Here is an 18,609-nt window from a genome sequence, read left to right as displayed (position 1 = left end):
GAGGGGAGGTCAGTGTGGGCTCTGCTAAGGCACACATTCCCTTTCATCCATTAGACACCGCTAGGACCCACAGTGGTTATCAAGGGCAAAGGGAGGCCTTGAGTTTGAATCAAGGCAGGCTTTTGCCTGCTCTAAAGTGTGCGGAAAAGCAGTTCACCTGCTTCAAGATGACTGTCATTTTCTGTTTGACAACTTTTGTTTCATTGGCTCAAGAAGGGAGGTTCTAAGCAAGATGACCGGGAGAAAGACTCTAAAATAGGCTGCATCACAAAGCACTCCCGACCACGATGTCTGTCCTACTAAGGATCTAGTGGCCGAGGACAGGGCAGGCTGGTCCGCTGTCTGCACAGATGCAGTGATTTCCTTTGACATCAGAAACTGAGGAACAGGGACGGCTGGTGGGAGCACTGAGGGCCGCAGGGTGGCTGCAGCCATGAGGCAGAGCCGGCTGGGTGGCGAAGACCTGCAGGCCCCCATCTTCTTGCACAGTGCCACTCACCACAGCAAAGAGCTGCAAGACAACTGGACTGTTTGTTTGTGGGGGAGGGCAGAGGCGACAGAAGTGGCAAATTGGGCGTCACTTTGATGTTTTCAGAGCATTCCTTTTCTTCACACAATAGCACTTCCTGATCATGTGAATTCTTTCCATTCACATTTAAAATCCTTACACTTCCGTGTTCGTATTTAAAACAGAATTGGTGAGACTTGAAACTTATAATTTCCAGTAAAAGTCAATCCAAGACATTTTATGTTTTAATGTTCTTTGTTGAGATACTTATATGTTGTTGTCTTTCCGTTTCCTTAAAATGGTTGGTGCTACTGTTTTCTTTGAAGATTCTTATATTTTGGGGACATTGTTGTTACTTTATTTTCCTCAATTCATCTTTCATTAAATCACAGAAATTCTCTCAAGTATTTATTGAAATCCAATAAATGCTAAGTGTCTCATATAATAATTTTTTTATTGATCCGATTACTTCTAAAATATGCAGTATTCTTATTTCTCTCAGATGCATATGTACTAACTGTTATTTTGCTCTCTTTTTTTTCTTTTTTGCCTTTTCTAAGTTAGGTTACTAATATGATTATTTTGCTGTGTAGATACACCTGCTGACTGGATGCTCTTTATCTAATTCTTTAAGAAATTGTAGGATTTCAATAAATATTTGTTGGATTTAATTTTAGCACACACAAAGTTCATAAGAGAAAAACGACATTTCAGATTTACAAGCAAACTTGGGAAACACGTAATGGGCTTTTTGAACGTAGATAGTACAATAAGATAAATAGTAACAACAAACTGCTGAAAAGAGGGTGACAAGATTAAGACATAGAGTCTTTATCAGTTTTCTTTTGCTTATTTATTTGTTTATGCAAACAATGCTAAGTTGTCACCAGCTTAAAATAATGGGTTATAGGATAGTACGTGCAAGCCTCATGGTAACCTCAAACAACAAAACAACAAAAACATACAGAAGATAAACAGCAAGAAAGTAAATTATATTATCAGAGAAAATCACCTTTACTAAAAAGAAAACAGTAAGAAAGAAAGAAGGAGGAGAAGACCACAAAACAAGCAGAAAACAAATAACAAAATGGTAGAAGTAAGTCCTTACTTATCCAGAATAACATTGAATGTAAATGAACTACAGTCTCCAGTGAAAATTGTAAACTGGCTGAGTGGATTTTTAAAAAAGGACCATTGATCTATTGCCTGCAAGAAACGCATTTCACCTATAAAGACACAAGTGGAATGAAAAAGGGATGTAAAAATGTATTTTATACCAATGGAAACCAAAAAAAAAAGCAGGAGTAGTTATGTATATATATGAGACAAAATAGAGTAGATTTCAAGACCAAAACTGTGAAGAAACAAAGAAGGTCACTATGTAATGATAGAGGAGTGAATTCAGCAAGAAGATAAAACAATTTTAAGTATATATGCACCCAACACTGGAGTAGCCCGATACATAAAGCCAACATTGTTAGGGCTAAAGAAAGACATAGACTTCAATACAATAATAGCTGTAGTCTTCAACACTCCACTTTCAGCATTCAACAGATCTTTCAAACACAAAATCAGCAAAGAAATATCAGGCTTGACCTGCACTATAGACCAAATATCTCTAAGGAGACCACTGTAGAACAAATGGATCCAAGAAACATCAGACTTTGTCCACACTGCAGACCAAACGGACCTAAGTGTTACAGAGCATTTCATCCGGTGGCCGCAGGATCACATTCTTTTTCTCAGCACATGAATCATTCCAAGGATAGAGCATATGTTAGGTAACAAAATTAGTCTCAAAACACTCAAAAACATTGAAACAATATCAAGCATCCTCTTTAACCACAATGGAATAAAACTAGAATTAAATAACGAGAGGAATTTTGGGAGCTATGAAAGTTTATAGAGGCATAGTTACTTTCAGGATATAATCGTTACACATTGCATGTCTATATCAAAATATCTCACATACCCCATAAATATATACACCTACTATGTACCCATAAAGTTTTTTTTTTTTTTAAGTTAAAACAATTACCATGAAAACCTTTAAAAATGTTTATTGGCTAATTTTTCCAAAGCAGTTAGTCAAGTATTTTGTTTATTTTTTATTTGAATTATTTGCTTTGGTCTTGTTGATTTTTCTTATTGATTTTTTTGAAATTCTTTATATGTTCCGGATATGACTTTTCTGTCAAGACATAAATCATACCTATGTATGTATATAAACATATCTATATTTTGATGATCAGAAACTCTTCTATTCCAGTTAACACATTTTCCTTTTATGATCTGCCCTTGTAAATTTGTTTTTTATTTCTCCCTTTTTGTTAAAATCATCTATTTTATACATATATATGTATTACATGTATGTAAAACACACACATATGCATACATATATACTTACACACATACACACAAACCTGACTTTACCCAAGATATTGTCTTAGTTAGGTTGCCATCACGTGGTACCATATGCTGGATGGCTTACAAACAACATCACTTTGTTTCTTACAGTTTTCGAGGCTGAGAAGTCCAAGATCAAAGAACCAGCAGACTCAGGGCCTGGTGAGGGTCCTTCTCCAGGTTATCTTCTCCCTGCATCCTCACAGGGTGAAAGGGGAAAGGAGTTTCCCTGAAGACTCTTTAATCAGAGCACTAACTCCATTCCTGAGGACTCTGCCTTCATGGCTACATACCCTCCAAATCCTCCGTTTCCTAATACTGTAACTTGGGAGTCCAAATTTCAACATATACATTTAGCAGGGACAAATAAATTCAGTCCATAACAGATGTAATTTATATCATGCAATTTATTCATTTAAAACATACAATTTAATTTATTTCAAATACAAAGTTGTGCAACCATCACTTCAGTTAATTTAGAACATTCTTTTCTCCCCTCAAATGGGTGCCGATGGGTGTGTCTTACCCATTAGCAGTCACTACCACTCCCTTCAGCATCACCAGCCTTAGCCAGCCACTGACGCTTTTCTGTGTGTGACTGGCTTCTTTGATTTTGTATGATGTGTAAAGTAAATCTACTAAATAATATTCCAAATGGAATCAAGTGCGTATACTACATTTTATCTACCCATAAAACAATTTATTGACATTTGAGTTGTTTCTATTTATTTGCTTTTACAAACAAAGTTTATATGGACATTCTTGTACAGACCTGTATGAAAATGTGTTTTTTCTCTTAGATAAGTCCCAAGGAGTTCAATTGTAGGGTCATATGGTATCTCTGTGTTTAACTCTCTGTAAAACTGCCAAGTTGTTTATAAGGTGGCTGTACCTTTCTGTATTCCTTCCAATAATGGCTGAGGGTTTTGATTTCTCTGTACTTTTGTCAGCCTTTGTTATTATATTTTTGATCTTGGTCATCGTAGTGAATGTCAAGTTGTATTTCATCATGGTTTTGATTGGAATTTCACTGATGACTAATGATGTTGAGCATCTTTGCTTGAGTTTCTTGGCTGTTTGTATATCTTATTTGGAGACATTGTTTTTCATATATATTTTCCCATTTTTAGTTGTATTATTTTCTTTATATTACTTTTTATAGAGTTGACCTTTGAGCAATACAGTTTAAACTGCATGGGCTCACTTATATGTGAATTTTCTTCTCCCTCTACAACCCCTGAGACAGCATGACCAACCAGTCCTCTTTCTCCTCTTCCTCAGCCTACTCAGTGTGAAGATGGGGAAGATGAGCACCTTTATGAAGATCCAATTCAATTCCACCTGATAAATAATGTTGTCTCTTAATAAGTTCAACTTAATAAACAATAATATTCTCCTTTTTATGATTTTCTAAACATTTTCTTTTCTCTAGCCTACTTTATTTTGAGAATACAGTCTATAATGTGTAGCATATAAAATCTGTGTTAATTGATTGACTTTTTATCAGTAAGACTGTCAGTCAACAGTAGGATATTAATCATTAAGTTTTGGAAGAGTCAGTTTTACAGGTTTTTGACTGTGTAGGGGTATTATTAAAGGGTTAACTATATTAGTCCCTAAGATATGATTTTCTAATATTTTCTTCTATTCTGTGACTGTCTCTCATTTTCTTAATGGATTCTCCAAAGCCTACAAGTTTTTAATATTGAATAATTCTGTTTTATCATGTTCTTTTTCCAAGAGTTGTATAGTTTTAGCTCTTATAGTCAGGTCTTCGATACACTTTTAGTAAACTTTTTATATATAGTTTGGGGTGAACATCCAACTATTCCAGTATCAGTGGTTGAGAACCCTGTTCCCTCCCCTATTTGTTTTGGCACTATTGTCAAAAGTCAATTGACAATAAATGTGAATATTTACTTCTAGGATCTCAGTTGGATTCTATTAATCTGTGTGCTTCTCCTTATACCAGCGCTGACTGCCAGTGCTATGCTTTTCTGATGACTCCAGCTGTGTAGGAAGTTTTGACCTTGGGAAGTCCGAGTCCTTCAGCTTCATTCTTCTGCAGTAAGCTTGTTTTGACTATTCTGGATCCTTTGAATTCCATATTAATTTTTGTCTTCTAAATTCCTGCAAAAATAATAGCTGAGATCATGACAGATATTGTGTTGAATCTGTAGATCAATTTGGGAAATATCAACTCAATAATATTACTTCTTCATATGCAAGTTCAGATGACATATTTTTATTTTTTTAGGTCTTTTAAAATTTCTTTCTGCAATGTTTTATGGTTTTCAGAGGAAAGTTTTAAATTTATTATGTTAAATTAACTTTGATTTGATTAATTTCATTTTGTTAATTGTTTTGTTAATGTTGATGCTTTTGCAAGTGGAATAGATTTTTACTTAATTTTTAGGCTTTTCATGACAAAGGCAAAAAATACTGTTGATTTTGGATGTTGACATTCACAAAATTCTTCATTAGCTGTAACAGTTTTCAGTAGTTTCCTCAGGATTGTATTCATAAGATGATGTCGTCTACAAATAAAGGTACTTTTACGTCTTTCTTTCCAATCTAGATGCTTTCGACTTATCTATCTTGCCTAATTGCCCTGGCCAGAACCCCCAGTGCCATGGTGAACGGAGCAGCTGAAAGCAGAAACCCCTGAGTTGTTCCTGATTTTAGGAAAAGTATTTCATCTTTCACAGCAGAGTCTGATGAGGGCTGTGGGATTTTTATGGCTGCCCCCTTTACCAAGTTAAGTTTCCTTCTACTCTCAGTTTTATAGGCTTTTAAAATTACTATTAAGGGGTAGTAGATTCTGCCATTTGTTTTATTCTTCATCTATTGAGATAATCACATATTTTATTATTTATTAATATGATGAATTACATCATTAAATTTTCACATGGTAAAAACAATCTTGTATTCCTGGGATAAATCCCACTTTCCCATTTCATATAACTTTCTTTATGTTTCTAGATTTAGTTTGCTATTATTCTGTTGATGATTTTTACATCTATAGTGTAGATAGTATTTGTTTTCATTTTGTAATTGATGCAAAGGGAGACTACATTTTCCAGACTCATGCAGATAGAAAATTAAGGAGCAAGATTAAAGCCTGAGGTTAGTTACAATAATGACTTTCAGTTTAGGTGACACATTTAGCTACTAAAACTATGAATTCTGGATTTGAGGAAGAATATTGTTTATTGTTGTGTCCTCATAAGGATTTAGTATACCCCCAAAGAAAGACCATTTTCTCAACTGCCTTCTAAAAAAAAAAAAAAAAAAAAAAACCTCACTATGCTAAAAATATCATTCAAGCTTCCTGCCTAGCTCTCCACAGGTAAAAATGACAAAGCTATATAAGAAAAGAAATTTAAAAATCATCTGTACCATAGTAAAGAGGAATCTACCAGATAGTCTTATAGATATTTTTTTTTTGGAGTTATTCAGGTTTAATTTCAGATTCCCAGTGGAAAAGAAGCAATTTGAGATGTGCAAGTTACATAGACATTGCACTCAGGACAGACAGATATTTTGGTCATGCAAATAAAACAAATGTTTCTACGTTTTAAAAAGGCCACTTTGATTTAATGAGTTCTCATACATCTATTACCTTTGGGCTTACAAATAGTGCCAATGTAGAGCATGATGACTATTGTTAGTAATACTGTATTATACGTTGAAATTTGCTAAGGAAGTAAGTTTCTTGTATTTCCTACTCCACACACAGACACACACACAAAATGGTAATATGTGAGCTGATAAACCTGTTGATTAACTTGATTGTGTAATCATTTCACAAAGTATACATACAGCACCACACCACTTGTATATTTTCAATATATGCAATTTTTAATGTGTCAGTCATGACTCAATAAAGCTGGGGGAAAATAGTGCCATGGAGCCAAGCAACAAAACATCTTTCTCCTCTGCTGAGTATCAAGTTGGCATGTGAAGAGTGGATGGAATATGTTCTAGCATTATTGAGATTTGGCTTTAATTAAAACTTCCCAATAAAACTTCTGTTGTGCATTATTTCAGTTACCCAAGCCAGTTTTCTATTTTTCTTAAATTCCCTCAGCGTCTGGCACAGTGCAGGGTATATGTTAATCTGATGAAAATTAATGAATTAATACAACATACTCCATAATTTCTAAAATGCCGTACAAATAGGAGATGTCAATAATGAAGAAAATGGTAATAAGAATGCAGTCAATATGTGTTAAATTTAATGGCATTATAATTCTAGATTCTTGATAAAGTCATTTTGGTACACATAACATAATAAAAATCATGTTTTGAAGATCATGATGAAGTTTAAACAAGACATTTAAGTGTCTGTTGATCTAGAAACACCAGGTTCCAGGTAAAAGTACAAGTAGAATTTATTTATTTTTTATTTACTGAGACAGGGTCTCCCTGTGTTACGCAGGCTGCAGTGCAGTGGTATGATTATGGCTCGGGGGACCTTGACCACCAGGCAGTCTTCCCACCTCAGCCTCCTTGGTAGCTGGAACTATAGGCACATGCCACCATGCCTGGCTAATTTTTTGGTTTTCATTTTTTGTCAAGATAGGGTCACACTATGTTGCCCAGGCTGATCTCAAACTCCTGGGCTCACGTGATCCTCCCAAATGTCTGTTATTACAAGCTGTGAGCCACTTCATGTAGCCATAGTTTATATAGAATATTAGGGACAGAGAAGGCTAATGTTGTCAATGAGGCTCTTCATGTACTTGTTCTAAGGATAAAAACGGATGCTCTATGAGCCCTATTCAGAACAAGTTTGAAATGAAACGTCAAATTAACAAATAGCTGTACTTAGATGGAGTGTACAGAACAATACAAGCACCTCATAGAAGTAAGGATGTTATAGTTCAACTTGCTCAAGGAAACGAAGTAAGTGCTGGAGATCGAGCCACTTGAAATGTTCCTTCTTTTGTGCAAACAATGGTCGATTCCTGGTTTTACCAACTTGCTAATATACAGTTGCTAAGCCTACTATTTCTCTTGAAAAAGAAGAAGGGGCACCTTCTGTGGCAGATATAAAGTTATTTTATCAGTTTGATGTTTTTACTGCAACAAACCCCAACGTAAAGCAACTTAAACATTATTTTCACAAATCCAGAGGAAGGATGGTCATGTCAAGATTCCAGGCATGCCATCAGATCCTGGGTTTCTGCGTGTCTACTTGGCTTTCCCCAGGCACTGGCTTTCCACTGAGTTCACCTGTCTTCTTCACTGGAAACACCCATCAGGCCATCTGATAAGTCAGGACTGTGTCAGATGCTGAAGCCTAAACCCATCACTACCAAGGGGCCTGAGGACACCGTGAATGGCTTAAATTGAGGACGGTGGAGACCAGCCTAGCAACATCAGGGCTCTACTCGCAGGAAAGAAGCGAAAGGATCCGGGCAGACATCTGCAGTAGCTGTTACGGTTCTCTACTTCAATGAATCTCTTTTTCTTTTCCCCCAAACAATAAATACTGATGTAATATTTTAAACGTATTTTCTACTTATCTGGAAGTTTAACTTTGATTTAGGATTTTTCTGACCCTTGAAGATAAGGATGACGGAAGCCTTTGGGAGGATAACGCCAGCACCATAATGGACTGGAGCTTCGTAATAAGAGTAATTTCATCTCTGGGTTAGATTCTCAGTTAACGTGTGTGACTGCTATCTAAACTCCTCTTTCCACGCGTCCCCCCTGGGGCCTCTTCTGATTGCAGCAGTTGTTTTTCGTATTATGCCTGCATTAAACATGAAATTTCAGCTGCCGGAATTGAGCTTGCCTTTTTCTGACAAGATTGCAAACAGCTTAGCTGCAACCATTAGGAGCAACATAAACAGTCTCGTGAAATGAGTAAATGAGTTCATGTGCACAGGGCAGAAACCTCTTCAAACGCGGAGGCTACTGCAAGAGGAGAAGTCAATAGAGTGCTGTTACTACATGCAAGAAAGGATGTGAGAAGGATGTCTGGATTCTGGTCAGAGGGGCTGGAACGTGTCCATCGAAACGCTGGTGGGATCCTCGGCTGGTGTTAGTCCTCACACCCTCCTCAAGGGTTCAGACAGTACTGGATGGAACAATCAGGATGGAAATAGTTTCGGTGACCTCATCAGTGAGGTCTTCTTGATTCTCTCTCAAATCTGTCTCAAGATGTCACATCCGCAAAGACTCAAATTTGACTTCCAAATACTTGAAAAGTAATTCGCCTTAAGTAGTGAATTGGCAGAAAAAAATAACACTGACTAACGTGAAAGATTTCCTTCGGATCCTCTGTGTCAATCCCTATCTTGTTCCAGGTTATGCGGTAGCTCCTCCAATCTCACTCTGCTGGCAAGCACTTCAAATCTGTGAGGACCTAGCCCACCACCTGCTGTTTCCTGAAAGCTCACAGTCACTCTCTCCTCCCTTGACCCTGCAATTCTTCAGTCTCGGTTTCTCAACACGAGTGCTCCTGGCACATGTGACCAGAAAATGTTTCAGTTCTTCATTGTCATCGTCAGGGGCTCTCTTCGTTGTAGGATGTTAATGAGCTTCTTCTTTTTTTTTATTTTTATTTTTTTAATTTTTGAGACAGTGTCTTGCTCTGTCACCCAGGCTGGAGTGCAGTGGCACGATCTCGGCTCACTGCAGCCTCTGCCTCCAGGTTCCAGCAATTCTCCTGCCTCAGACTCCTGGGTAGCCGGGATTACAGGCACATGCCACTATGCCTGGCTTAGTTTTTGTATTTTTGGTAGAGATGGGGTTTCACTATGTTGGCCCGGCTGGTCTGGAACTCCTGACCTCAGGTGATTCATCCGCCTCGGCCTCCCCAAGTGCTGTGATGACAGGCATGAGCCACCGTGCCCGGCCAGATGTCAAAGAGCTTCTGTGGCCTTTACCCACTCGAAGCAAGTAACATTTACCAAAATGCAGACCCAAAAAGTCCATGGTACGGTGCCAAATATACCCTGGAGGACAAATTATCCCTGATTAAGAATGATAGTTCTGAATAATCTGTACCTTCTTTGGGTTTCTGGATCTATCCTTTTCTTTAACCTATGCCGTTTAATTTTTCCATCTCCCACATCCTCCAAGAAAAACACACACAAAAAATAATCAGAACACATCCTACTGAGAAGGTCATCAAGGAAAGGTTATTTTTCTCCTTTTCCATGTAGAGTCAAATGGAAATCAAGACAAGAATTCCAGTGTGAATACCAGAGGAGCAGTATATTTGGATTTCCAAAATAAGTGGTCAGAAGAAGAACATCAAGTGTAAAGCAGGAGATAAGGAGTCTAGGAAATCAGGACAAGGGGAAGCAGAGTGCAAGATGGAAAGAAACAGAAGATTCAGGTCTAAGATCTGAAACAAAAAACCAATCATGCCAGCTGCTTATTCTTTGTGAATTCTCCCCACAAGCAGTAGGGGCACTGGGTCATGCTAGAGGGGACTAGGGTGGGACAGAAAGTAGAAAAGGCCAAGAATAGTGGTCACATGGGCAAAGCTGCAGGAGAAGTAGCAGGAGGAAGAAGAGACAGGCTAGCCTGGAAATGGAATTGAGTAAATGCATTGAACACCACCATAAGGCAATGTTTCAGGTGTGGTCAAAAATATACAAAAGTACACTAATTTTTTTCACTAATTTTTTTATACTTTGAGGATGTAGTACACTTAAGAAGTGTAACATTAAAAACACCCTTTTATTAATTTAATTTTAGAGAAGGAAACCTGTGCTCATGGGAGAAGGAAAATGTCTAGCCTCCAGATGCATAACTACTAATTCAGTTGGAAATGGCAAAGAACTTAAAATGGTTAAAAATAAAATCAAATAAAGAATATCACAAGTCAATAAATGGCTTACAGCAATAGCAAAGAAAGAGTATGAGGAGTGTGGTTTTGAGGGAAATGGTGGTCACCGTCCGGCTTGGTGTGTAGGTTGCCCAGAGAACGAGGGAGGTGTTGGCCGAGCACCTGTGCCGTGTCAGGCTCTTGCTTAGGACACAGCGCTGGGCAGCTCACTTAACACCCACAAAAGCCCCAGGAGAGATTATCTGCCCCACATTACAGATGAGGAAACTGACGATTCCTCACTTGACTTAAGGGATGCAATATAAGGCGGCCGAGCTAGGACGCAAATCTTCCTCCCATTCTTCAAAGGCACACTCTCTCCTTAGCCACATTGTTTCCTTTCAAGAGGTTTTGTTGTCTACAAACATACTTGTATTTATTTATTTATTTGTTTGTTTATTTATTTTGAGATGGAGTCTCACTCTGTTGTCCAAGCCTCAACCTTCAGGGCTCACGTGATCCTCCCACTTCAGCCTCCCACATAGCTGGGACTTCCAACATGCACCACCACACCCAGCTATTTTTTGTAGTTTTAGTAGAGATGGGGTTTTGCCACATTGCCCAAGCTGGTCTCAAACTCCTGGCCTCAAGTGACGCTCCCACCTTGGCCTCCCAAAGTGCTGGGATTACAGGTGTGAGCCACTGTGCTCAGCCTTTCTGTATTTCTCTGTTGCATAAAACTCTTCTCTTGTAGGATGACAGCGAAGATGTACTGATTAATCATACTATTTTCAACTTCCTTTTAATATCCTTCCATAAAACATAGACAACTCCTAACTATACAATTCAAGAAATAATGTCCAATTATTACGTTCACTCAACTACTACCAGGGTCAAGAAAGAGAACTGATCAGTACACCAACATCTCCCATATTGTCTCATTTCCCTTCTCCTAGAAAGTACCCACTATTCCAACTTCTAAAATCATAGATAATATTTATTCTAAAAATTGTAGGTATATATAGAATTATATGGTGTCAATTCTTTTCTTTTTGTTTGCTTTCATTTGCTAAAAATGTTATTTATAAGATGTATCCATGATGCTGTGTATATCTTTTAGATAGTCCTCTGTTGTGTCAATATGCCACAATTTATGTGTCTGCTCAATTTTGGAAGGACATTTCATAAAATTGAGTTTGGGTTTAATACATTTAATCCTCCTATGAGCATTCTATGTCTTTTGCTTTATAAACCAACTTCCTCATTTCTTTTTGGAAGTAAATTGCTGAATATGTACATGCACACTTTAAAGTAGAGACTGCTAACTTTTCAAAGAGTTTTCAAACTACATCAATGTAATAGTATTTTACCTGTATACATTTTTATTATATAATATCCCATGGATATATTACACTGGTACAAAAGTAATTGCATTTTTTTGCCATTACCTAATATCTATGCATACTATTTTTCATGTTTTTTGTGCCCATGTACAATAATTTCATACACAGACACACACACACACACACACACACACATACACAAATTTAATAGATCACTCCAACAGTATTCTAGAGTAGCTGTACCACCACCTGTGTATTAGAGTGTCCTATTGTCCCTTACCTTACAAACTGTCTTGGAGACAATTTATTTTCAATTTGTTGTCACAGATCTCAAAAACTGTCTTAGATGCCTCCTATTATTGTGGTGACCACGAGAGACTCTGGGCCTAGAATACTTGAGTTGAATTCAGGCTTTGCCACTTACCACAGCAATCTCACGACTGAGTATATATCCAAAAAAAAAAAAAATGAAATCAGTATGAAAAGAAATACTGAATACTGATACTGAATACTATAGCATTGCAGCACTATATTTCTATATTCACAACTGTCAAGGTATGGAATCAGCTGTAGCACCCATGAACAGAAGCGTGAATAGAGAAAATGTAGCATCCTTACACAAGCATAGAAGAGAATGAAATCCTGTCCTTCACAGCAGCATGGATAAGCCTGGAGGACATTATATAGAGTGAAATAAACCAGGGCCAGAAAGAGAAATACTGTATGTTCTTACTCATATGTGGAATCACTTAGTTTTTTAGTATTTCTCTCTCAGTGTCTCCATATGAAAATGGAAATGATAATAAAAATACCTCATAGAATTATCAGATTAACAAATGAATTAATACCTGTAAGACATTTGGTATTGTTGTAAATTATATGTTAAATATGGAATTAAATTATCTATTATTCTGACATATATCTCTATATAAATATATAAATATAGTGGACATTATAAAGATGCATAATAAATGCCTACTTAATATGATTATACTGCTTTTTCTTAATTTATCAAGTTTAGTCATTATCTACAAAATGTATTTTATAATAAAGATGTAGCAGTTTTACATCCCAGCATGGTTATGTCATAATTTCTGTTTAAATTAGTAAATATTGATTACATCATGTATTAGTTTTCTAGGGATATTTGCTATAGCAAAGTATCACTAACTGCATGGCTTCAAGCAACAGAAATGTATTACCTCATACTTCTGGGGGCTACAGTTCTAAAATCAAGGCATGAGCCGGCTGTTCTCTGTCTGAGATCTCTTCCCACACACTGGCTGATTACTGGCAATTTGGTATTTCTTGGCTTGTAGCTGTGCAACTCCAATCAATGCGTTCATCATCACATGATGGACTCTTTGCATCTCTCTTTCCACTCATTTTGTAAAGACACTCATCACATTGGATTAGGGCCCATCCTCATGACCTCATCTTAACACGATTATAGCTCTAAGGACCCTGTTTCCAAGTATGATCACATTCTGATGTATTTTCAAGGTTAGGATTTTAACATATCTTTTGTGATGACACAATTCAACTCATGATACAGTATTATGTAAATAATGTTCATGGCAAGAGCAGTAGAAATCTATGCCTCTATGCCTCTACATACTTTAAAAAAAATCTTTTTCTTAATGATACATTAGTTATGGAGTACTTTTAATCACTTTACTCCAAATAATCCATTGTAGAAAATAATTGGTCACTTCATGTCCTGAATACTTCCTTTCTAGAGCTTTCTATCCTTTTCCAATTTTTACCTTTTTTTTGTCTAGAACTGTCATATATCTCTCATTCAAAAATTTAGTTCACAACTTTTTCATGTCAGCATTAATGTTTCCTGTTTTCTGTATCTTACTTTTTCTTGACTTACTTTCAACTTTCATTTAAATTTAAGGATTCAAATTTTCTGAATCCTTAAATTTTTGAAAATTCTCTTATTATTCTATTTACATAGGCATTGTATAGCTTAGCTAGGTATAAAATTCTAAACATTGTTTTCTTCAGAATTTGAAGGTAAGGCTTTGTTTATTATCTAGCATAATATATCTTTCTTAAAAAGGCCAATGTTTTTCTAATTCTTGATCTCTTGGATGTAACTGGATGCCTTCCTCTCTGTCTCTATGGTAGTCTTTAAAAAGTTAATCCTCAGCCAGGTGCAGTGGCTCAAGCCTGTAATCCCAGCTCTTTGGGAGGCTGAGGTGGGTGGATCATGAGGTCAAGAGATCAAGACCATCCTGGTCAACAAGGTGAAACCCCGTCTCTACTAAAAATACAAAAAGTTAGCTGGGCATGGTGGCGTGTCTGTAATCCTAGCTACTCAGGAGGCTGAGACAGGAGAATTGCCTGAACCCAGGAGGCGGAGGTTGCGGTGAGCCAAGATCACGCCATTGCACTCCAGCCTGGGTAACAAGAGCGAAACCCTGTCTCAAAAAAAAAAAAAAAAAAAAAAAAGTTAATCCTCTTATACTGTTCCCATTCATAGACAAAAATATTTAATATATCCTTAATTTAACTTTCCATATTTCTAATTTTAACATTTTTCTTGTCTTATGTTTGTTCTCTTTTCCTAGCATAATGCTCTTATTTTATAGAAACAATGTATTTTCTTAGTATTCTAACTTTAGGGAACCTTGAATATTTTCTTTTCCTTAATGCATTATTTCTGTTCTCTTTATACCCAGTCTTTGCATTTGTCTTAACTGCATTTTGTTGTGTGTGTTGAAACTGATTGCAAGTATAAAGAGCTATCTGAACATTTAGATTTTCACATAGTGTAGTGACAAGCTGATTAAGAGCTCTGAATGTGTGGTTCATTAAGACTTGTTCATTGCTTAGCCTCATCGCAGACTGATCAGCCTGGAAGGCAAGCATTTCCTTTCAGGACTCTGAATGTACCTGGGTAAAACTGAGGCCATTTAATTTCTCCATAGAATAAGTCTCTAGTCTCTTGTTTGGACATTACGCCTGGGGGTATATGTTCTAGAAGCTGAATTGCTAATTCTCTTAGGGAATGTCTTTAAAATCATATTTAAAAGACCATCCCTTTCTCAGTCCCACATTTTACTTTATTTTACTATACAATAAACCTACATTCAATTTTCTAGCTGTGTGCATGGGAATTACATGGAGGCTGATTAGTATTATTCTGAATACACACAGTCAGAAAATGTACAGAGGAACGTGGCATCTCCATTCACAGATGTTCAATTGGTGCACCTGTTTCAATCTCTACACACCATCTTCTCACTTTGCTGTTACCAATACCAATAATTTCTGAGATTTTTCACATGATTTGCTTGGCAAATCAGTTTCCTCCTCTTTCATATCAGTCTATGCAGATATTTTATTTGTTGTTTCATCCTCCCTGCTTAAAAAATGACTTCTCCATCCATATTTTTTTATTGCATTTTAGGTTTGGGGGTACATGTGAAGGACATGCAAGATTGTTGCATAGATACACACATGGCAGTGTGGTTTGCTGCCTTCCTTCCGCTCACCTGTATCTGTCATTTCTCCCCATGCTATCTCTTCCCACCTCCCCACCTCTCCGTCCCTCTCCCATTTCCCCCCAATGGACCCCAGTGTGTAGTGCTCCCCTCCCTGTGTCCATGTGTTCTCATTGTTCAACACCCACCTTTGAGTGAGAACATGCAGTGTTTGATTTTCTGCTCTTGTGTCAGTTTGCTGAGCATTTTGGTTGTTACAGATTTAGATAATTTTAAAAAAAATTTCCCACTATTATCAAAAGAAAAATATGTAAATAAATGTGGTCAATCTGTCATCATTGATCAGAAGACAATTTGGGGTTTTAATCTTGATGTTCTTTAAGAATTTTCTGTATATGATTTAACATGACTGGAATGTCATGTTTAGTGAATGGTGTGAAGGATGGACTTAACGTATTATTCAATTACTCCACATTTACCAGCAGCAGTTATTGAATAATGCTTTACTTTTCCAAAGACATGTGAGGTTTCTCCTAAGTTCTTAAAATACATGCTGAGTTCTGTTACAGAGCTTTCTCTGTTTCCTTTTTAATAGCATTGTTTTCTTTGATATTAAAATTATTCTTATTCATTTTAGAAAATTTGTAAAATATATGAAAGTATGACATGAATATACAAACCTTCTTCAGTCACTTAACATTATATAGTGAACACTTTCTTATTGCATTAATGTTTTGCAGTATGATTTATAATTGTTTAAGAGTACTTAATCTTATAGATATTTCATAATTTATTTATTTAAATAGTTTACCCTCATTGGATATTATGCAAACTTTAAACTTTCTATTTCCAGTTCTAAACCCCTTCCTCTTCTTAATCTGTGGTTCTTGGATACTTGTAAAATAACTTTTTCCCTCTCTGTTTACTAGGAAAGAAAAACAATATATGGTTGTTAACAATGATTATTGTTGTTGTTACTGTTTTTTTCTAAGATCTAGAATCTTTCTAACTAACTGATCAGTACATTCCATGTCAGAGAAACTGATTTGATTTTGGAGCTGTATATGATTTCTACCACCATCTTTTAAGCAGCTGTTACTATGGGTCCCCTTGCCACTAGTAGAGCCTGAGCCATAATCTCTGGCCTTTGGCCTTTGCAACGGCTGTTTTTTCCACCAGCACACTGCCCCTCCAGAGACTCTCACCAGGGACTCCCACCATCCTCTTCCCCCATCTTTGTTCACACATTATCATCCAGACAAAGCCTACCCCAGCCACTCCAATCAAATGTCAGCCTCTTGCTCAGTACTCTTAATCTCCTTCTGCCCTGCTTGACTTGTCTTTTTCCACAGCAATCATCACATGCAACTGCATAATATAATTTGTTTATTATACCTATTTGTAATTATTGCCTCTCCATACCAGAAGGTGACCTTCATAAGGACAGGCATCTTTATTTCAATCACTGATACCTCTGAGCACCTAGAACAGTTCTTGACAGATGCTCAATAGATCTGACTAGTCATAAAGCCTTGCTAGCATTGGGCAGGACTCACATGCTCCAGATCAGGGATCATCTTCCGAATGCAGCCTGCACTGTTCTGGAAGATAGTTGAGAGTGGTTGAGGGATTTGAATTTGTATGATTAAATATACATCTTAAAAGGTCACTTTGAGTCTCTGTGAGGATGAATTGGAAAGCAGGCAGACAAGGGACAGGAAGGCACTTTGTAAAGTATCACTAGAGTCAGGGTGAGAAGTGAGAAGGCGAGAGTTCACAGCAGTGCAGATTGAGAGGAGGAAAACATTTCATCAACAGTTACACAGTGCAGTGGGCAGGACTTGACGGTGGAAAAATTAGAAAACATCTTATAGGAAGAAGGAAAAAAGATGTAGGACTTACTACTGGATTTCTGATATTAGTGACAAGTCAGATAGGGATGCTTCTATTTTCATCCAGGAGGTAAGTACAGGAAGATACCGGTTAACATTGTAATGTGCTTAATCTTAAGACAGAGAGCATATATCTGGGGGAGATTTATTGTAAGTAGCTAAGAGTGGGGTCTAAAATGTTAATATAACAACCCGGAATGAAAATAAATATTTGGAAATTGCAGCCTGTAGGAGGTGGTTGAAACTATGGATAAAGAAAATCACATAAGATATATGTGTATAGTGTGAGAAGACACAGGAACTCAGGAGAAATCCTGAGGATGTCAGCAGTTACTTCCCATGTTGGGGGGGTATGTGAAGAAAGATGGGGGAAAACAGACATCCAATGAGAATTAGGACCTGGAAGGAAAACGACACCACGAAAGAGGGAAAGAGAAAATCCAGGGAGAAGTACCCCTCGGAAGGAAGGTGTGGCCGGCTGCCAGTGGGCTCAGCATCTCACGTGGTTTGGATCTGTGTCCTCTCCCAAATCTCGTGTTGATTTGTAACCCCCAGTGCTGGATGAGGGGCCTAGTGGGAGGTGATTGGATCGTGGGGGTGGATTTCCTTCCTGCTGTTCTCACTGCAGTGAGTGAGCTCTCACGAGATCTGGTTGTTGTGCAGCGTGTTGCAGCTCCCCTTCTCTCTCTTGCGCCTGCTCCAGTCACATGAGATGTGCCTGTTTCCCTCCCACCATAATTGTAAGTTTCCCGAGGCCTCCCAGTCAGGCTTCCCATGCAGCCGGTGGAACTGTGAGCCTGTTAAACCTGTTTTCTTTATCAATTACCCAGTCTCAGGTAGTTCTTTTTAGCAATGAGGGAATGCACTAATACAGCATTACTTAAATCATCTGTGACTTAGGGAGAGTGAATTTCATAAAGTGTTTTAAATTTAATATGAAGTGATTTGGGCATTTTTTAATCACAAGAAAAAAGCAAATAGAACAGGAGAAATCAGGAAGGAGTTTGTGACCCATCTGGTCACCTCACCTCTATTAAAATAAACATTATGTTTCAGCAGTATAAAGTGACCTGCCCAAGACCATACAGATGGAAGGCTCAGCTTCATGTCCTCTGCCTGCCTACCTGCTACTGGGTTTCTCTTTCTGATTAGGATGCTGAGAATACACTACTGCTTCCTGAAACTCATCACACATTCACTTACTATAATTGTACTT

Source organism: Saimiri boliviensis, chromosome 1 (assembly GCF_048565385.1).
Source record: "Saimiri boliviensis isolate mSaiBol1 chromosome 1, mSaiBol1.pri, whole genome shotgun sequence".
Lineage (NCBI taxonomy): Eukaryota > Metazoa > Chordata > Mammalia > Primates > Cebidae > Saimiri > Saimiri boliviensis.
The sequence above is the reverse complement of the archived record's forward strand: the minus strand, read 5'-3'. Positions refer to the sequence as shown.